This window comes from Silene latifolia, unplaced genomic scaffold (genome assembly GCF_048544455.1).
Source record: "Silene latifolia isolate original U9 population unplaced genomic scaffold, ASM4854445v1 chrun_scaffold_16, whole genome shotgun sequence".
Lineage (NCBI taxonomy): Eukaryota > Viridiplantae > Streptophyta > Magnoliopsida > Caryophyllales > Caryophyllaceae > Silene > Silene latifolia.
In genome coordinates this window covers 10,194,274-10,217,232 of record NW_027413123.1, presented here as the reverse complement: position 1 = coordinate 10,217,232, position 22,959 = coordinate 10,194,274, and the positions used below count along the sequence as shown (strand labels likewise).

The 22,959-nt window shown below is 43.8% G+C and overlaps 1 non-coding gene across 1 annotated transcript; it reads left to right on the top strand.

Moving 5' to 3' along the window:
• Positions 1–17,639: 17,639 nt before the first annotated feature.
• On the top strand, positions 17,640–17,746 carry LOC141637335 (small nucleolar RNA R71). The gene has a single exon (XR_012541721.1). It is a non-coding gene; the product is annotated as a small nucleolar RNA R71 (small nucleolar RNA).
• Positions 17,747–22,959: the final 5,213 nt, after the last annotated feature.

Below are 22,959 nucleotides of genomic sequence, written 5' to 3'. Positions count from 1 at the left end.
AGCGTCCGCCCCCTCGCATCTCCCTTAAACTTCTATACTCGACTTCCTAAGTCACAAAATCGACACGTGTTTACGACCTACCGATCGTAAACACAAACCTTACACATATTGTTTGGTACCGTCGCCGTGCATTCGACCGACCCATTCGACCAACTCAATTAATCAACATGTTTTAATTAACATACTTTCAACATATTTTCAAAACAAAATCCTTTTTTAAGGCACTCTTTTTAAACTTCTTTGATCGCGATTAGTCACAACGAGAAAACCGTCTCTAAAGTCGTCTACTTCGCAAACATCAATACATGTAAGTTTGACGGTGTAAACAACTCACTCTATTTCATGTCTTTATTGTTTTCATGAGTTTATATGCATGAACAATGCATAATACGATCCAAAACATGGGTTAGACGAGCCAAAACTGAGTTTTGGCCTGAGGCAGAAGCCCCTTATGGTGCACACAGGCTCACGCCTCAATGGGGTGCCCAGGTCAGAACTCAACCGTGATTGTTCTCGTCTTTCCCCTTTAATTCATTTTCTTATTTGTAATCGGTTTTTACCATTTCAAATGTTTTAATTCATTTTTATGACAAAATTTTTTACCATTACAAAAATCATCCTTGGTTCCTTATACCATGACGGTTTATTCCGTGACCCGATGATATTATTGGTTAATTACATTTTAATGGGTATTTTAACACCCTTTTATTTTACTTACCATTTTTCTCATTTGTTTACATTTGTAACTATATTAGTCATAATTCATAATCATCCTTGGTTATTTATACCATGTCGGTTTAATCCGAGTACGATGACAAACTTGACTAATTACAAATAATTGAACTTAACATAATTAGTTCAAATCAAATATTTTCCTTTTACACATTTTACATTTTTATTTGTAAATTATGCTTTTCAAACATGCAAATCCGACAACGAATATTACTAACATAATAGTAATTATTCCGAGTCATGGAAATCATATTTTCAAATCTTTCATCATAAATACGGTTTTAAACAACCTTTTCAAAACCAGGAGACGCCCCCTTGGGTCGGCTCATGGCTCGCGCCACAAGGGACCGCCTGTCTTCACATTTCAAAACCTGGGCAGAGCCCCTTCTATCGCCAATAGGATCGCACCCCAAGGGGGCTGCCTGGCACTGTTCTGTCTCGTTTTTAGCACTTGTCTAGGACGATCCCGACTACGGTTAACCCGTATACATGACGGATCAGATTGACAAGTTTACGTGTTTTTACACTTTGTTATTTGACATCCTTTTTCAAATAAATGGATCGTGTTAAGCATCATAACCCGAACTTGGTAAATGGATGTTTAATTTCCATTCTCACATGCAAATCAACCATAAATCCAACTTGACATCTTATACTTGATATTTGGATTAACAAACCGACTTAGAAAGCTCACATGTTAGGTTAAAACTTCTGGATGTGCATTCATGCATTTACACCGTTTTATTAACTTTTGCACTTAAACAACCACGATCGATCAGTAGAGGCCGCTAACGCGGGCGGGATTGGGTGTCCGATTAAAGGGCTTCCCAATACGTACCCTCACCCCTTACTCAGAACCTTTGGATAGTGGACGACCTTATCCAGGGCGTACGAGTGTCATTTTAGGCAAAGAATGCTAAAAGGGGGACGAGTCCTTATCTTTAGTATCTATGTCAAACACCGCTTTTTGCTTTGGTTGACCTAGGTATAAAGTGGATTTGAACGGGTTCCAAGCATCTCACAAATGCTTGGTGGCGACTCCGAACATCTCTAATCGTTTCGAGACCTTTATTGAGACGAAACCGATCGATCTAAAGCGATCCGGTCAAAAGCATTTTTACGCCGCCGAGCGTGGCTTTCAAAAGACCGCTGCATGTCCACAGATTGGCCTGGCGTGCAGGTGGCCCGTGACCGCAGATCGGCTTGCGGCCCAAATCCGCAGACCGAGACGTGGCCCATGTACACAGTTCCGAGGAAGAAGTCCATGCTAGGCGGGCCAACAAGAAGATCAAGGGGAAGAGGTACCCCGAGGGAAAAGGCAAGGGTAGAATGGAAGAGTGAAGACCTCCATTACCCACTTTATTATTATGTTGTATTATTGTTGTGAGTTTTTATTATGTTGTACTAACTAGTTGTTGTGTGTTTTGTTCTAGTTTCATTATGTGAGGTGTGTTAGTTGACACCTTAGCGTTGATAAGTTGTAGACTTGTTGAGCTTTATTTGTTGAAATTGTAATCCCTCCCATTATTAATTAAATAAGAGGATTGCTCATGTCGAAAATTGTGAACGCTTGTTTCTTCCATCCATTTGGTGAAGGCAATTCAATTTGCATCGTCCTAAACATTTGCACTTGGGAAAGTGGTATTTTATGGAAAGGGAGAAAGGCTTATTGTTTGTATTTTGGTGGGAAAGGGAATGGTTTTCCCTTTCTCTTTTTTTTTTGAAAGTTGATGTGGGTGATGTTTTTCTTGATTGTGGGAATGTTTTTTTTATTGTGGGAATGTTTTTTTTTTTTATTGTGGGAATGTTTTTTTGATTGTGGGAATGGTTGTATCCTTCTTGTGTAAGAAAGGACTGCCTACGTATTCACCTGGACCGGTGAAATCAAACCATGATCGTAGTTCGAAATGTTTTGTTAATTTGATTGGGTTTTATGGTTGTATCCCTCAGGCGTAAGAGGGACTGCCTACGTATTCACCTGAAGAGGTGAAATCAAACCATGCTCGTAGTTCAGGGGTTGTTTTGTTTTAGTGCAAATGGACGTTGCCTTTGACGGATGAAAGGACATTTGAAACGGGCAAAGGTGTCATAGCTTAGACTCGATAAAACATGCAATTTCAAATAAGAACACGTTGAGGAACTTGACTTGAAAAGGGTTGAGGTCGTTGCTATTTGTAAAACTAGGCTAGGTCGTTGGTTCCTAGGGTTCATGGGTAGTACATCTTGAGTTGGTCTAGGTTGGTCGGGTTTGTAAAGTCTTCCCCATCTAGGTCACTCAGTCTCACTGCGCCCCCCGAAAGTATTTTCTTGACCAGGTATGGCCCGGCCCAGTTGGGTTTGAACTTTCCCCTCGGATCGACGGGTAATGGTGCTCGAGCTGACTTGAGGACCAAGTCGCCCTCCTAGATGTTTCTGGGTTTAACCTTCTTGTAGAATGCCCGTTGTATACGTCGTTGGTATAACTAGACGTTGTGCAAGGCGTTGAGTCGCCGTTCGTCTAGAAGAGTGAGTTGTTCGTACCTTCGACGGGTCCATTCCGCCTCAGGGACTTGACTCTCCAGTAGGATGCATAGAGATGGGACCTCTAATTCTACCGATTGAACCGCCTCCATACCATATGCTAGGTAGAAGGGTGTGGCACCTGTCGGTGTTCGAATGGATGTTCGGTATCCCCAGAGTGCGAATGGGAGTTTGCTCGGCCAATCGTGGTAGTTGTTATGCATTTTCTTGATAATGGTGACAAGAGTTTTGTTCGCTGCCTCCACCGTTCGGTTAGTTTGGGGGCGGTAGGGGGATGATCGATGTCGTTTGATCTTGTATTTGTCCAGCAAAGCTTGAGTTTCGCCCGGAAGTGAGAGCCTTGATCGCTGATGATTTCATGGGGTACCCCGTATCGGCAGATGATATTGTTTTGAATGAACTTGGCCACTTGTTTGGCGGTCAAGATTGCATATGACTGCGCTTCCACCAATTTGGTAAAGTAGTCGATGGTGACGAGGACGAAGCAATGCCCCTTGGTGCCTATCGGGTTGACTTTCCCGATGATGTCAATGCCCTAGGTTGAGAAAGGTCAGGGTGATGTCATGGTGTATAAAAGGGATGGTGGTATGTGTTGTATGTTGGCGAAGATTTGGAAATTGTGGCAATGTTTGACGTAGTTACGGCAATCGGCTTCCATGGTGGTCCAGTAGTAACCTAGCCGCGCGATTTTCCGTGTAAGCATCATTGCACTCATGTGAGGGCCACATTCTCCGTCGTGAAACTCTCCCATGACTTTTTTGGCTTAGTGATGGTCAATGTAAAGGAGGAGAATTCCTTGGTGTGTTCTTTTGTAGAGTTGGCTTTGGTTTATCACGAATTGTGATGCAAGTAAACGGATGGCTCTTTGTCCTCTTTGATCAGAATTGGGAGGGAATTCGTTTTTGGTTTTGTAGTTGAGGATAGCTTGGTACCAAGGTTCATCATGGCTTTCCTCGTCGTCGATAATAGCACAAATGTGAGCTGGCTCGCTTCGTCTCTCGACACATAGGGGCATTGATATCATGTCGTCAGGTATGTTGACGAGCGCGGCAAGTTTTGCCAGGGCATCAGAGAATTGATTTTCCTCTCGTGGCAAGCGGAAGTAGTCGACTTGGTCGAAGAATTCGGCCTCTTGACTGATCATCGCTTGATAGGGAGCTAAGCTGTCAGATCGGATTTTCCATGATCCGGATACCTGATTGATGATGAGTGAGGAATCGCCGTGGACCCTCAGTCTCTTGATGCCAAGTGTGATGGCTGCTTCTAGGCCGATGAGACATGCTTCATATTCAGCGGCATTGTTGGTGACGGCGAAGTCTAGCTTAACCGAGATCGGAACATGTTCTCCCTCTGGTGATATTAGAAGGATTCCTACCCCGAAGCCTCTCAGATTAGATGCACCATCAAAGTATAGGTCCCATGCGTCGGAGATCGGAACATGTTCTCCCACTTCGTCAGGAAGTGACCATATGTCTGTCGTTAGATCCTCGTTGACGAGATTTTCTGCTAGGAAATCGGCAACTGCTCTTCCCTTGATAACCTTGAGGGGTACAAACATGAGGTCAAATTCGGACAGCATGAGTGTCCATCTAGACAGCCTTCCCCTTAGTACGGGTTTTTCGAAGATGTATTTAACCGGGTCCATCTTGGAGTATATGTGGACCGTGTAGCTGAGCATGTAATACCCCAGCTTCTTTGTTGACCATACTAGGGCAAGGCATGTCTTTTCCAGTTGGGTATACCTCGTCTCGTACTCAATGAACTTTTTGCTGATGTAGTAGATGGCTCGTTCTTCGTTGCCAACGTTTTGTGCTAGCATTGCTCCCATGGCCGTGTTGGTAACAGTCAGGTATAGGGATAGAGGAATCCCCGGTTGAGGCGGCATGAGGCCAGGAGGTTTGGATAGGATTTCCTTTATCCTGTCGAACGCCTTCTGACAGTCGTCGTCCCAATCCGTGTAATCGGAGGCACGAAGCGTCTTGAATATCGCTTCACAAATCATAATAAGCTTGGCAATGAAGCAGCTGATGTATTGGACCTGACCGAGAAATCCCCGAATCTCCTTCTCGTTCCTAGGCCGAGGCATTTGTTGAATGGCTTTGATTTTGGTTGGATCAATCTCAATGCCTCTTTTGCTGACGACATGTCCTAAGAGTTTTCCGGAGATGACCCCGAATGCACACAACTGAGGATTTAGTCTCATGTTATATTTCCACAGACGAGCGAAGAATTTCCGGAGGGCATTGATGTGGCCGTCACGTTCTTTTGATTTGACAGTCATGTCATCGACATATACCTCTACCTCCTTGTGCATTATGTCATGTAGGAGTGTAGTAGCGGTTCTTTGATAGGTTGCCCCGATGTTGATGAGGCCAAATGGCATGACCGTGTAGCAATATGTACCCCACTGTGTAGTGAACGTAGTTTTGTGCATGTCTTCCTCGGCCATTTTAATCTGGTTGTACCCAGCATACCCGTCCATGAATGATAAGAGAGCATGTTCGGCAGTGTTGTCCACCAGAATGTCCACATGTGGTAAGGGGAAGTCGTCCTTTGGACTAGCCTTGTTCAGATCCCTGAAGTCGACGCAAACCCGAATTCTTCCATCTTTCTTCGGTACAGGAACAATGTTGGCCACCCAGTCAGAGTATTCAGACACTTTGATGAACCCAGCCTTGAACTGTTTGTCCACTTCTTCCTTGATTTTTAGGGCCCACTCCGGACACATCCGGCGTAGCTTCTGCTTCACAGGTTTAGCCCTGGGTTTAATGGGTATCCGGTGCTCTGCAATTTCTCTGTCCACCCCAGGCATATCTCTGTAAGACCAGGCGAACACATCCTTGTATTCGTGGAGGAGGTCAATGAACTGTTGTCTTTCCGAGGGGTCCAGGGTTGTCCCTATCCTAAGTTCTTGAGGTGTATTGTCGGTTCCTACGTTAATAGGTTCGGTTTCCTCAATGATGGGGGTTCTGGTTTCCCGTTTGTCAAGTTCTTTGGCTAAGTGAGGTGGGTAGTCACTCATGTCAAATTCCTCATAGTCATTCAGAATCGCATTGCAGTTAAATTGAGACGAGTCATAAGCAAACTTAACGTTCATTAAGTTCACACGAGCGAAAAGCTCGGAAAGGACAGACATCTCGTGGTCAGTTAGAGGTGACACAACAGAGGAAGTTGCCCCTAGAACAGGCTCCAGGTTGTCACCTTTCATGGGAGTGGGGGTGACCCTACTAGACTCAGCCTCTGAATCAGCCACGACTTTATGATGAAATAGTGTGAAGGGGACCTTGACCGGGACATTAGGAGCGTTAGGAGATATGACATACTCTGACCCCGACTCAGACTCGGACTCAGATCCTTCTTCACTTCCCTCTTTGAACCTAGGGCCTTCTCCAGTTGTTATCTTGAGAATGCAGCCTTGGCGATCGGTCCACCTGACGGTCTTTCTCCAACCTTGGGTGGCCTTCTCCGGGTCAGTATCGGAGATCAAGGCGGTTGGATCAAATTGATTGTCTTTCAGGGCGATGTTGATGATGTCCTCATAGTCGAGGTGCTTGACGTTATCTTCCCCAAAGAGGAGCGTGACAGCTTGTCCGTCAAGGCATGGTGACGGCTTGGACTCAGTTGATGCGGCTTCGATGTTGTCGGGGATAAAGCAGCAGTCCTGGAAAACTTCCACTCCCGGGTACCTAGCCTTGGCCACAGAGTCATAGATCGGTTCCGAAAAGCCGTGATAGAGCTCGGACTATCCCTCGGGGACAAAGTATCCGCTGAGAGTCAGGTGGTAGGGACGGAGGATAACCCCGTGCTTCTTGCGTTTTCGGATTAGGAGGTTCATCTCCTGGATATCTTCGTCATTAGGTTCGTACCCCAGCCCAAAGGGAATGTTGGGGACCTTAGCCTATTTCAAGGGAGGCAATGGGTCCTTTAGTGGATTGAGCGGCAAACCCGGGAAGTAACCCTGGCGCATCATAATACGGTTGACCGTGAGGTTGGTGAACGGGTCACACTCGGAGGTCGCCGATTCATCAGTTATGGCGTTTACGGCTTGGAAACCCCACATTTCATTGTCGTCCTCCTCAATGGCTTGGGAGGCTATCCCCCTTCTCATAACTGCTTTGGTTGGGGAAGCGGGAATCGTGATTGTTTTCCCGTTGAAGGGGACCCTGATCTTCTGGTGGAGCATTGATGTGACCGCCTTGACAGCGTGAATCCAGGGACGTCCCAGAAGCATGTTGAAGGACGCGTCGATGTCGACCACTTGAAAACTGGTTTGTCCTTCTAAGGGTCCGGTTGCGACGGTCAAAGTGACTAGCCCAGCGACCTTGCGACGAGTGTCATCGTAGGCGCGTACTCCCTGATTTATTGGGATCAAATCAGATTCCTTGACACCCAGCCTATGGGCAGTTTTGAGAGGAATGACATTCACGGCGGAACCGTCATCCACGAGGACCATTGGTATATTTTTCTGGAGGCATTGTACGGTGATGTACAGGGCCAGGTTATGATTGGCTCCAAACGGAGGGATATCCTTGTCGGAGAAGACGACCGGGTTACTCAGATCAGGGGCGTCTCTCGTCATGTGCGCCACTATTTCTTCTGGGGAAGAGGTGGAGGGCACGGTTAATTTTCCCAAGGCCTGCAGCAAGGCCTGTTGGTGCTCAAAAGACGTTGCGATCAGTTGCCAAATTGAGATTTCGGCTTTTGCTTTAAGTCATTTTTGGGATTGAGTTCTCGGGGGCCTTTGGTTGAGTGTCCACCTCTGGGATGATTTGGTCATTCGTTGTTGGAACGACCGTTGGATTGTTCGGATTTTGATAGGGACGTCCGGACCAGGTCAGATGTCCGATTTCTTTCGTCCGCTTCTCCTTCCCTGGGAGGATATAAACATCCTCAACATCATCCCTCCATATGCCGTTAATTTCGGAGTCTCGAGGATACCTTGGAGGGGTATTCCTCGGTGGGTAGTTCTTGTGGGGAATATTCTTATGGGGACGATTTTTATGGGGGTAGTTATTTTGAGGGTGATTTTCGTGAGGTCTATGCCAGAATGGTCGCGGGAGCAATCCATCCTGGGGTGGGTAGTTTTGAATGTTTGGGGAATTCTCCCTTGGGCGCGGTGTTGGGGGATTGAAGATGAGTCGACGGTAGGCGTCGTCGAGTCCGGTGATTCTTTCAGAGAGGCTGGCTATGGCCTCTTCAACTTATCGAAACATAGTGAGCATAGTGGCAGCACTAAACATAAACACTCCGTCTGAAGGATCCTTTTCCAGAACATTCACCTCGTCGTCAATCGGCAAGATGAGGTGAGAGTAGTCTAGGGTCGGCTCATTGTCGGAGATGGCGTGAATTCCCAGAGGATTCGTCTTATTGTTCGGCTTAGTTGGTGGGGGTATAGGCAGATCTCCCCTCTCAATCATGTCTTGAATAAGGTGCTTGAGTTTGAAGCAATTTTCGGCATCATGCCCCTTTCGCCGATGATACTGGGAATAGGAGTTGGGGTTCCAAAACCGGGACTTCTTGGCATCGGTCGGATCCGGGGTGGGTCTGATCGGTTGTAGCTTCCCTTGGTCCATGAGCCTTTTCAGGTCACTTGCATAAGCCGACCCTATGTTGGTGAACACTCTCTGGGGGCGCTCAGTTTTCTTGGAAGATGGTTCGATGAGGTTGACCTCATCAATCTTGTTTGTCTGACCGTAAGGGCGAGATCCGGTTGAGGTGGATCCCTGGTAACCCCTGCTAGTGGTCTTTACTAAGACACCCTTTCGGAGGTCGTCTTCAATACGCGTCCCCAGAATCTGCAGAACTTGGAAAGTTTTGATATTCTGATACCTCAGTAGGTTGGCATAAACCGGGCGGAGATTGTTGACAAATTTTTCCACCAGAGTTGATTCACTCGGCTTACTGACCAATTGAGTACTCACCCTCCTCAAACGGGTTAGGAACTCAGTGAACCCTTCCTTGTCGTTTTGGGTTAACACCTCGAGAGTGCGGGTGTTGGCCTGGATTTCGACGTTGTCGGCATACTGCTTGGCAAACTCAACTGCGATCTCATCCCAAGTAGTAAGGTTTTTCGGGTCCAAGGAGTAGTACCATTGGCGAGGAATCGGCTCCAAAGAGGATGGGAAGATCCGGGTAAAGAGCTCCTGTTTGACCCCCTTAATGGCCATGTAGTCCTTGAAAGCACGGATATGGTTGAGTGGGTCCTCCACTCCCTTGAACTTAGGCACATCAGTCAGGGTGAAGTTGTCAGGTAACTGGTCCCCGACAGGCTCGAACCTTCGGTTGTTCTCAAGATGGATATTGTTACCCCGGGCTAGGAGCTGTTCTTCCAAGAGTTTCAGTTTCTTCTCAGTTTCAGTCAGAGGTGGGGTATTATGTTCCTCAGTTTCTTTGTTCTCCAGGGCGTCGATACGGGTCTCGACGCGATCCAGTGTGACCTTAAGAGCGGTAAGCAAGCTGGCTAGCTGATCAGTTGTGACATCTCTGTTGTTATCATTGTTGTTGTTGGATGAAGCTGAAGACGGGGCCATGGCTCTGAGGCAGAAAAACGGCTCACATTACAACTCAATCCGACACGGTTCCTAGACTAAACGCAGACAACGCAGAGGATGAGACAAAGACAGACTCAACAAGACAGGGCGACCGTGTGTGGTCCCTCGGTGCTGACTCGATTTATGACGTGACGGTGTTTAACCGAACCTTTGACACGAGTCCAATCATGACGGCGCGACGCCATTGGACGGGTCTCGTGGTGAGACGACTCATAAGTAAATACCCATAAGTACGTTTGCTTTGACTCGATAGACACGAGGCGGAATTGGAATGGTGGACTGAAGTTTTCGAAAATAAAAATTTTCAAAAAGATTCATTTGTCGCTTTTGAATGGGCGGCTTCCGAAGATAGAATTCTTCGCAAGTCGATCAGTTAAAAGGGTTGCCTTAAGTTTATTTGCAAAGGACGGTTTGAGTTTGAATCGGCTCGGAAAACACTGCATCGTTTCCCAAGACGGTTTTGAAATTCAAAATCGTATGTTTTGAAAATCGAGTTTGAAATGTTTGAAGGGGTTTCGGGGACGGTGCATGGTCCTCGGGATCCCGAAAGCGTCTCGAGAAAAGGGTGTGTGCTTTTCTCGGGTTATGAAAGAGCCATTGTCGGCGCGAAACGGGTTAAAATCCGTGTCTAGACGCGGCGATTATAACCGCGTAAAAAGGTGATTTAAAATGGTTATACAAAACCGGGTTTGAAAATCGTGATTACGACGGCCTAGAAAGGCGTGTTGAAATGGTTATACAAAACCGAGTTTGAAAATCGTCATTACGACGGCCTAGAAAGACGTGTTGAAATGGTTATACAAAACCGGGTTTGAAAATCATCATTACGACGGCCTAAAAAGGCGTGCATCGGTCGGCGAAAGACCGAGGTTTGAAATGGCCATTATAACGGCGCGAAAAGGTGTTTTTTTGAAAAGAAATGACACGGAAGGACTTATGATCAGATAGCACATAAGCACTCACAGTTTCATTATATTATGCATTATGCTGACACGGGTTTTGGCTTAGAAGGGTGGGTTACACACCAAGCAATCAAACCCCGATTTGCGAGAGGGATACCAATCCAAACAAAATGTGTAATGAGGGTGCCCTAGCCTCGTGCTCGAAAGTGATGAAAGCTCTTTGACGAAACAGAAATGTGTGACGTCAACGGTATTCTTGACACAATCGGGATTCAAAACGCGGGGATGAGAAAACTCACGCCGACGAAACGAGCCAATTGGTCGAAAAGGGTTAGGTTGTGGGCCTGGACAAGGAAATCCGACCGTGACCGTAATATCAATTAATGCATTCCAACCAAAACCTCGTTCGAGTCTCACCATCTAGGGATCACAAAGACGTAAGTGTCCTAGTTTTCCCCAGCGGAGTCGCCAATCTGTGGACATGGGCCACGTCTCGGTCTGTGGATTTGGGCCACCTACCGGTCCGTAGTCACGGGCCACCTGCACGCCAAGCCAATCTGTGGACATGCAGCGGTCTTTTGAAAGCCACGCCCGGCGGTGTAAAAATGCTTTCGACCGGATCGTTTTAGATCGGTCGGTTTTGTCTCGGTAAGGGTCTCGAAACGATTAGAGATGTTCAGAGTCGCCACCAAGCATTTGCGGGATGCCTGGAACCCGTTCGAATTCCACTTTATACCTCGGTCAAATCGAAGCACAAAACAGCGTTTGACATAGGTACTAAAGATAAGGAAATCGTCCCTCTTTAGCATCCTATCTCTAAAATGACTCTCGTACGCCCTGGATAAGGTCGTCCACTGATACCCGTCGTTGTGAGCACCAAAAATAAAATTTATAATCTCCTATTAAAACTAACCTAGGCTAGTGGTAACAGGGTCGAACCACAAGGAGGCGAATGTAATTTCTAATTGTGTAATTTAGTCTAAGGTAACAAAAGTGGGGGTTGATTTGATTTTGTCTTTACTAATAGCAAATAAAGACAATAAACTAAATAAACAGTTAAAACAGATAAAAGAAGGGGTACGAGGATGGTCGGTTCGTTATAGTTCGGCGGCAGCATACTAAACAGGTCTAAATCAAACACATGAGGCGGGAAATAAAGAGGTCCTCTCGGTCCACTCTTAACAAATAGCATCTTTCGATCTCGCTATAGGTCCCTAATATCACTAATACTAACTTTTGTCCTGAAAAGTGACTAATGGTCTAAACTTTACCTATCTTTCGATCTCAGCATAGTTTAGTCATTTTAATTGGTGATCTAACAACTGTCCCTATCTCTCGATCTAATGGGTCAGTCAAATATTAAGTATTTAACTAGTCGCATGCATTCGATTCGTCAAACACAACATTTAAATCAATTAAAACGAAGGAAAACCTCACGAGGTCAGTCGATCGACCAAGCATGTCAGTCGATCGACTGACACGCGAATCAGGCCGGTTTCATTATATTGCCGCCTACACTATAATTCCCCTACATCCTAGAACAAACTATTTAGCTACTCATACTAAGGACGATAACAACAATAAAACTAATAAAATAAACAGAAGAATTCATGCTTGAAATAATAGAACAAACAATTAGCATAAACGATGAATCGGTTTTGGGAAACTAACTAGCAATTCTATCCTACAAGCAATAATAAAGCAAACTGAATTATTAGCAGAAGAATACCGATTGAAATTGCAGCGAGAGATCCAGAAACCGAATGCAAGAGTAATTGTATGAAATAGTATTTAAAAAAAACCTAATTATTGAATGTTGGAAACAAAACTAAGAACTAGTAAAAACTGAATGAATAATCTGATGTTCTAGGTTACGTTATATAGAAAATACGTAACACTTATTATCAAAACCTAAACACAATGGGCTTGAGTTTCCTCGATCTTTTAATTCTCGTCTGGGATAGCGGCTTGGTCGATCGACTAAGAGTGGCGGTCGATCGACTGTGCAGTAGGGTACAGTAGCTTCTGGAACCCGCAAGTTGGTCGATCGACTGATGTAGCTGACACTTGACTTCCAATTTTTCGTGTATTTGTCTTTTGGGCCTTGAATTGCGTACCAAGCTCGTTCCTTAAGTGAATACTTCACGTCAAAATGCAATGCAGGATACTCGGGGGCGGATTTAGCTCGATTTCCGCTGGATTCTTCACATTTCTGCAATAATGTACAAAAACACGAAAATAGACGGAAATAGGGGAAATGGTAGCTTAAACTACGCGAATGAGCTCTGAAATGCGTGGAAAATAGGATGTAAAACATCATATAAAAGATACGTATCAAACTTCCCCAAACCAAACCCTTGCTTGTCCCCAATCAAGAACTAGACTCGATCCTAAAACCTAATGGAACGAATTCAATCTCAGAGCGAATTACAACATGTAAAGCCTAAACCAATTTTAATGCAATAACTAACAATCAATTAGTAATGCGAATCATGCAAACGAGTTATAACGTCGTTAGAAAAATTGCTGAACTGTCAACTATAGAGACTTATCAATTTGGACTCTCACGGGTCGCTCGTATCACACATAAGCACGGGTGAAAATATAAGAGGATAGAAATAATTCATTTTGTACAGACTCTCACCTAACTACGACCTATAAGAACATGCCTGCAGTATAATATGAAAACAGTCTCTACAACCGTACATATGCATTCCAACCAACAAAAGACCATGACACATGCCGAGGTATATGTGGGATATGTGAGGTATGGGTAAGAAGAGGCAAAACATATATGGAAAAGTGGAGGTACAGGTGATCAAGCTAGTACCCAAACGGAACCACATGGCAACATCCAACTTCTTGCTCAAAATTAAATGAAACGGTGCTGTAGCAAGCACAAATCTCACAGTTTCCAGGTATAAAAGTAATCAACTAACTCCCCATAAGATATGAATAATACATGGGAGCAAAAATCACCATAAGATAAAGTCTTGTATTATGCGAATTGATTTCTTCTTTTTTTCTTTCGAACTCCAGTCGATCGACCAGAATTGGCAGTCGATCGACTGCTATGAACAGTACAGAACTCTCTTTTTTTTCTTTTTTCGAATCATTTTTTTTCTTTTTGTTTCTTTTCTTTCCTCCTTCATTTCATCTTCCCAACAAAATCTCAAATAAGAGCAATTGGCTACCAAAAACGAAGTGACAATCCCAACAACATAGACTACTAGCTTGACAAAGGACAGGCTAAATGTAGGATGTAGTAAATAGGACAAAAAGGATATTTTTGGCAGTGTGGAGCTTATGGGTAAAATGAATAAAGGAAAACCTCTACCACATGTGTCAAAACTAACCACAAACCGAATGCATACAGGTATTAAGCAGATTAAGTTCATATTTATGCAAATTGATATGACATGTCTCATAAGGAGTACTACTCACATTCCTAAATAAACCGGTCATAGATGTCACCAGTTGTAGGCTCTAAATCTTATAAATATGATGTAGCTTGCCAAAATTCTAAGTCAAGTCTCAAGTTCAGCAAATAATTAACGAAAACTCGTAGACTATGCATATATGATTCTACTAATAACATGTCAATCAAGCAAGGCTTAGGCAAAAACAGGTGCACATGTAATGTCATCATTGAAATACTACCGTTCCGACTCGACCTATATGCTAAAATAAACGTGCATTTTATTTGAATTTTTTTGAAATTTTTCGATTTTTTGGATTTTTGTATATAAGTATGAAATAAAAAAAACAATGCAAGCAGAAAATGTAAACGTGAATGCAAGCGAATGATATGCGACGCAAAACCCTTCCCCAAACCAAATCGCACAATGTCCCCATTGTGCAAAATCATGTAATGAAGAAAAGGAAAACGGGAATTTGCGAGAAAATAAACAAATAAAACATGAAGTGGAAACCGGGAACTCACAAGACTTTAAGCGCGACAAAAAGGAAACCTCCCAAACCAGCGTGAGCTAGGAGGTTTCGAGTGGCAAAATGCTACTAATAAGTACACGAAAAGAGAAACAAAAGTACCACGCATAAATCGAGAAAGCAATGATGAAGCGGTATTATGTGCAAAATTGAGAAAAATAGAAGAAATAAATAGTGACGGAAGATAAAGTGGAGTAGAAAACTCCCTTAATTCCGCAAATCGACCAAACATAGCAGGAGAGAGGTCGTAAACAGGTACAGCAGTGCAGGTCGTTCGATCGACCACATCACTCAGTCGATCGACCGAGGTGAAAGGAACAAGAGCTCCTGAAATCTGCGGACCGGTCGATCGACTATATAGCCCAGTCGATCGACTGAAAATACTGCTGTACTTCAGATTTCTTCGTATTTGCTCAATTACTTGAGCTAATGAGGTCTAAAAACCTGCAAGTGCATAATAATACGCGCCCAAAATTGCGCAAAACCCAAAGTAAAGTCTAAAGCGTATAAAATTCTAAGCAAGCAAAATAAACTGCGAAGTTTCACGCATACAAAAGCAATAAAAAGTGTCTAACAAAAGCAAATAAAACGTTCGTAAAAACATGTGATCAACTAGTAGTTGATCAAGAACAGCCATGGAATGGCCCACTTCGTCGGCTTCTGGCTACTAGAGGTAGCCTCAACGGTGCTTATCTTATCAGCTGCACCCTTCTTAGCTTCCACGTCCGTATGGCTCAATGGATCAACACTTTCATCATCTCCCCAGTCAATGGCCTCTTCTTGCTCATCAAAGTCCAAGTCGGACTCCCTTACCTTGACCGGCTCGTCATCAACTTCCTCATCAGTGCCATAGCTGAGGCAACCAAGACCGCCTCGTGAGATGATTGGCTTCTTTGGTGCTGGAGTAACTTGCAATTCTTCCTTCCCCAAACCAGCTCCTGCAGTATCAGAAATAGACAAATCTTCCTAAAATTTGCTCCCAATCTGGGGCGGAGGGGTTATGACAGGAATAGGAGTAGAGACAGGCATATCAGGAAGTATAAAATAAGATTTCTTTTCAGAAACCGTATTGTAAGTCACAGGCCACATGGGGTCCTTCTTCTTAGCAGGTTTGGCAAAGACAATAGAATGCTTCCCTACTTTAAAAGTCAAGGTACCGGAACCAACATCTATGACTGCACCAGCAGTATGCAGAAATGGCCTACCCAAAATAATGGGAATATGGGCATCCTCGGGCATGTCAAGTACGACGAAGTCAACAGGGAAGAAGAACTTCCCTATTTGCACGAGGATGTCCTCTAAGACTCCTATTGGCTGGACCGCAGATCGGTCAGCCATCTGTACTGTCATGTCTGTCACTGCGAACCTAGTCAATTTGAGCTTCCTAGCAAGACTCAAGGGCATTACACTTATACTAGCTACTAAGTCAAATAATGCCTTCTCAATAGAGAAGGTACCTATATTGCAAGGAAAAGAAAAACTACCCGGGTCTTCTAGCTTGTGAGGTGCAGTGTGAGACAAATAAGAGCATGACTCTTTGGTTAATGCGACAGTATGCACATTTTCAAGTGACTTTTTCTTAGACAAGAGTTGTTTCATGAATTTAGTATAGGCAGGCACTTGATTAACTAACTCAAGGAAAGGCACTTGTACATTCAAGCTACGAATAACTTTTTCAAATTTATTGAAAGATACATGTTCCCTCGTCGGCACTAGTCTTTCCGGATATGGGGCTGTAAGAAGTAGCTTTGCCCTCTCCTCTAAATCGCGCATGCCGGTATCGGTGGACTTAGGCTGGAAGTCCACTACTTTCTCCTTGTTGAAGCTTGAACCCTCTTCAGACCGTCTCAAATGTGAACCATTGATCGACATCGGGTCGTACTTGAGCCGGATCGACCCATCAGCACTCGGGTCTTTCCCAATATTTTCGGACCGTCGTGCCCCGAAACAAATGATCCCTCAAGTTGTCGGGCATCGGAGGACGAAACATCTCACTATCAGCAGCGATCTCAGTCGATCGACCAGTGATGTCAGTCGATCGACTGAGTTGAACAGGACCAGAAGCTCCTGTACCCCGCACTTCAGTCGATCGACTAGGTATATCAGTCGATCGACTGATATACCTGGTAGACGCCTTTTTCTTTCCTTTGCTCGTTTCAGCTTTGTTTTGACTTGGTTTCGCCTCATCTTTTGCAGCATCATCCTCGACCATAGCAGGCCCCTCCAAGGTAGACCCACTCCTCAATGTTATGGCATTTAGGGTCTCTTTCTGGTCAGTTTGAGTCGGTAAGTGTCCCGGAGCTCGAGTGGTACTTTTGCTAGCCAATTGAGCAATTTGGCTCTCTAGCATCTTCATCCCGGCCTCTCTAGCTTGGCACTCCTTTAGCAATAAGTTCTTCAACTCGGTGAACTCGAAATTTTGGGATTGTTGCTGCTGTTGAGGAATATACGGAGGCTTTTGATGTGGCTGCTTATGTGGAGGCACATAGGCTTGCTGCTGCTGCTGTTGTGGAGGTTGAGTCGGATTCAGGACATTCTGGCTACTCCACCTCAAGTTGGGGTGGACATTCGGCTCATAGTACGTGTTTGTCTGCCTATAATGTTGAAAGGCACCGCAAGACTCGAAGGGGACAGAACATTTCTCTGAGACATGCCCCTCAGCTCCACATCTTCTACAGACGAAAGGACCGTCTGAAACAGCATTAACATGGTACATCCCTCCTTTAGAAGCTCCTCCCAACTCATATTTGTCAAACCTTGCAGTGAGAGCTTCTAGTGCAGCAATAGAGGAAGATTCAGCAGCTCTCCTCTGGTTTCGTCTCGAATTCCCATATTCAGCCTTATGAGTGGCCAAATCATCGATGATCTTCCACCCCTTAGTCTCTCCCATGTTCTCAAGAATCGGCCATTGGTCACAGATCCAAAATAGCCCTCTCGATCGTCATACAGACCCATTATAGAACGATTGCAAAGACTCCATTTTTCGAACCCATGGTGCGGTATGGTTCGCACCAATTTCTTGAAACGGACCCATGCTTCATGAAAGTTCTCATCAGGCCTCTGTTTAAAGCTCGTGATCTGAGCTCTAATGGCACCCGTCTTCGAGGCAGAGAAGTATTTCTTGTAGAATGCCAAGGCCAAAGAATTCCAGTCGGTGATCCCATGAGCGGCTCGATCCGGATCTTTATACCACTCCTTTGCAAGATCACGAAGGAGAAAATGAACATGGTCTCCTTGATCGGTCTTGGGTCACACCGGTCGGCGGGGTATAGAGCGGTAATAATCAATAAAAATCTCCATATGTTTGGCTGCATCTTCATTTGCGGCTCCCGAATGTTTCTCTCAACCAGGTTAATATAGGAAGGCTTCGGCTCGAATTTTCTCGCCTCCCGGTAGTTCGAATCCTTTGTAGAGGTTCGCACTGTTGTCGGCTCCGAGTGATCGGCAATGGTTGCTTCTTCAGCCATGACTGGAATTTCTGAAGAAGTGACTGTCTCAGCTGAAGAAGTAGAGGCAGGAGATGTAGGTGGATCTTCTTCGAACAGAGCGTTCTCCTAGTAACTTGACAGAGTACTCAGCTCTTCCTCTGTCGGTAATACCCTTTGTGATCGTCTCAACTCGCGCAAGGATTTCTCGATCTCGGGATTGAATGGTACTAGTTCACCACCCTGTGACCTGCGTATAAGAAGAAACTACAAAAAGAATATAAGAAAAGTTTAAGGAACGGAGGTCCCTTAAACTAAAGAAAGACTAAATAAAAACAACTAAAAATTAGAACAATTGCCTCCCCGGCAACGGCGCCAAAATTTGATACCCGTCGTTGTGAGCACCAAAAATAAAATTTATAATCTCCTATTAAAACTAACCTAGGCTAGTGGTAACAGGGTCGAACCACAAGGAGGCGAATGTAATTTCTAATTGTCTAATTTAGTCTTAGGTAACAAAAGTGGGGGTTGATTTGATTTGGTCTATACTAATAGCAAATAAAAACAATAAACTAAATAAACAGTTAAAACAGATAAAAGAAGGGGTACAAGGATGGTCGGTTCGTTATAGTTCGGTGGCAGCATATTAAACAGGTCTAAATCAAACACATGAGGCGGGAAATAAAGAGGTCCTCTCGGTCCACTCTTAACAAATAGCATCTTTTGATCTCGCTATAGGTCCCTAATATCACTAATACTAACTTTCGTCCTGAAAAGTGACTAACGGTCTAAACTTTACCTATCTTTTGATCTCAGCATAGTTTAGTCATTGTAATTGGTGATCTAACAACTGTCCCTCTCTCTCGATCTAATGGGTCAGTCAAATATTAAGTATTCAACTAGTCGCATGCATTCGATTCGTCAAACACAACATTTAAATCAATTAAAACGAAGGAAAACCTCACGAGGTCAGTCGATCGACCAAGCATGTCAGTCGATCGACTGACACGCGAATCAGGCCGTGTTCATTATATTGCCGCCTACACTATAATTCCCCTACATCGTAGCACAAACTATTTAGATACTCATACTAAGGACGATAAAAACAATAAAACTAATAAAATAAACAGAAGAATTCATGCTTGAAATAATAGAACAAACAATTAGCATAAACGATGAATCGGTTTTGGGAAACTAACTAGCAATTCTATCCTACAAGCAATAATAAAGCAAACTGAATTATTAGCAGAAGAATACCGATTGAAATTGCAGCGAGAGATCCAGAAACCGAATGCGAGAGTAATTGTACGAAATAGTATTTAAAAAAACCCTAATTATTGAATGTTGGAAACAAAACTATGAACTAGTAAAAACTGAATGAATAATCTGATGTTCTAGGTTACGTTATATAGAAAATATACGTAACACTTATTATCAAAACCTAAACACAATGGGCTTGAGTTTCCTCGATCTTTTAATTCTCGTCTGGGATAGCGGCTTGGTCGATCGACTAAGAGTGGCGGTCGATCGACTGGGCAGCAGGGTACAGTAGCTTCTGGAACCCGCAAGTTGGTCGATCGACTGAAGGCAGTGGTCGATCGACTGAAGTAGCTGACACTTGACTTCCAATTTCTCCTGTATTTGTCTTTTGGGCCTTGAATTGAGCACCAAGCTCCTTCCTTAAGTGAATACTTCACGTCAAAATGCAATGCAGGATACTCGGGGGCGGATTTAGCTCGATTTCCGCTGGATTCTTCACATTTCTGCAATAATGTACAAAAACACGAAAATAGACGGAAATCGGGGAAATGGTAGCTTAAACTACGCGAATGAGGTCTGAAATGCGTGGAAAATAGGATGTAAAACATCATATAAAAGACACGCATCATCCACTATCCAAAGTTTCTGAGTAAGAGGTGAAGGTACGTATTGGGAAGCCCTTTAATCAGACACCCAATCCCGCCCGCGTTTAGCGGCCTCTACTGATCGATCTTGGTTGGTTGAATGCAAAAGTTGATAGAACGGTTTAAATGCATGAATGCACATCTAATAATTTAAACCTAACATGTGAGAGCTTTCTAAGTCGGTTGATTTAGTCCAAGTATAAAGTATAAGATGTCGAGTTGGATTAACGATTGATTTGCATGCAAGACGGTAATTAAACATCCATTTACCGTATTAGGTTTAGGGTGCATAACATGATCCATTTGTCTTAGTAAGGCATTTTGCAAATATGGTTTGAATAGTCGTCTGATCCGTCCTATATCTGGGTTAACCGGAGTTGGAATCGTCCTAGACTAATGCTGGAAGGGAACAGGCCTGTGTCAGACAACTACATGAGGCGCGAGCCAGCTGGCGATACAAAGGGCCCCCCTCTGGTTTTGAAAATGAGAAATGGAGAGCCTGTTTAGGCACGGGTTAGCCCACGGTTTATGTGCCGTGTTCTAACCTTTTAGAAAACGTTATAAAACGTGTTTGAAAATGGGTATTTGAACCCGGCTTGATTTGAAAGGGGGTCGTTTAGACCGCATTTGTTGATTTGAAGAACTAGACTCGAATAATCATCATTATTTGATAATATTCGGTGTCGGGTTCGATTTGATAAACTTGACATGAATAGTTTTGAAAATGATTATGGACTAATTGTCTTAAGTCCATTTAAATGTAATTAGTCGGTACTCATCATCGTACGCGGGTTAAAATCCGGCATGGTATGTAGAACCAAGGATGACTTTGTGTTGGTGACTAATATGTTTATTTAAAAGGCTTTAAAATACCTTCTAAATGTCATTAACCAAATATCATCACCGAAACATGGACTAAACCGTCATGGTATGAAGAACCAAGGGTGAAAAATGCTTTATGGTTAAAAGATGTGAAATAAAACAACAAAGGTTCGAAAATACTTGCTGCAACACTCCCATTTATTCAGGAGCCTTTAGCTAGACATTCCCAAATAAATAGGACTGTTACCGTCTCGGTTTCCCGAGGTAGTGAATAACAAAGTACAACAATACCAAAGTACTTTAAATTAAAACTTAGCGATTACATGTTTATTACAAATTAACTAACTAAAACTTGATATAAAATAATTACAACTTGCAGCGGAAATAAATAAAGTGATATAATTATTCTATGTGATCTAGACTTCAACTACGGTCCAAGTCGAGCTCCCATCCCAATGCTCCCAAGTCAGCTAATCTTTAGTACCTGTCAAAACTGCTCCCCATAAAACGGTTCACCGCAGGTGTTCACGAATACACTGTCAACCACGAGGTTGAGTAGGATAATCACACAACATTAAAATACAAACTTAACAGGTGTAAACACGCGAAATAAATACCACCACCATTTCTCCATCATATTCACCCTAGTCGTCCCGGTCCGTGACTGAGGCTCCACCACACCGTCGTCCCGCCAACTCCTGGCCCGGAGATAAATACAAATGTCATCCCAGTCCGAGACTAAGGATATCTCATAACTCATTGTCGTCCCAGTCCGAGACTGAGGATAATCTCATAACAATCTCATATCCCGCAATATAAACACAAATGTCGTCTCAGTCTAAGACTGAGGATAACCGATAAAATAGTATGCCTATATGAACAATCCAATCCAATAATAAACAACCAAAATAATCCGACAATAATAATTTATGCATCCATTCAATCCCACAAAAGAAAACGAGTTGAGTAGTTATCCTACCTCGAAAGCAAGCACTCCAATTACGCAATCCGAGTAAATATAAATCCAATTAACACAGCTTCTCACAACTCCGTCACCTAGACAAGTAATTATTATAATTTAATTATTAATTATTCAATTCATTATATTAATTTAATTAATTATAATTTAATTTAATTAATTATTTTCCCGTGTTAACGATTACATAAACCCGACTCAAAATTAAATAAACCAACATGTAAGCCCACACTATCACATGGTTAAGAACCACGTAGTAACAAGAAGCACAACATTCCCACCACCAAGGCAACCCGTGTAACACCCCCGCCCAGACACCCTCCTTTAACCCACCTATTACGCCACCTCCAGCCACCGTCAGAACCACCCAACATGCCTCGACCTAGCCTGCACCTAGGCTAACCACGACAACCCTTAACCGCCACCTGAAACACCCCCTGCAACACCAGCTAACACGCCCTAATCAGCCACAGAAAACCCAACACTAGAACAACGAAACTTAACCAATTCACCATCCTACCGCCACCACGACCGCCCGTGGCCACCACCGTGGTCTCTCTTGACACAAGGTGGTCCCACCACTGACCCCGACCACTCACGGCAGCTCACAACCAAACAGAACGACACCAACAATCCCCTTAAAACCCCTCCCCTGTTCTCACGTTTTTCCGGCCACCACCGCCGCAAAACACCATCTCCAGCCACCAAGACACCACCAAGGTGGTCGACTACCTCCCCCCATCACAACCCTACCATGCCCAGGTCAAGACTCGACCATTAGAGGGTTCAATTACCCATCCCAAACCCCACGACCAACACGCAACACCTCCTTGACCAGCCACCTTTAGCCATCTGCCATCGATTTCATGTAATCAACAACTTAATAGGTTCAGTGAACGACTATGACTCCATCATAGTAATTTCACTTACATCAACATGAATAACCTATTCGACCTTGTTGATGTTAAACAGATACGAAAGAGACTCTCAACTCTATGCCAATATTCTCTCTCATAGATTCAAAAATCTAGAATAATTTGCACCCTTTTCCAAGCCTCCAATCACTCTTTCACATAAGAGAGCATTGGTACATTATTCTCAATAAGTAATATGTTATCAACATATAAGACATGGAGAAACAATTCTAGCTCCCACTTAACTTCATGTATAATCATGATT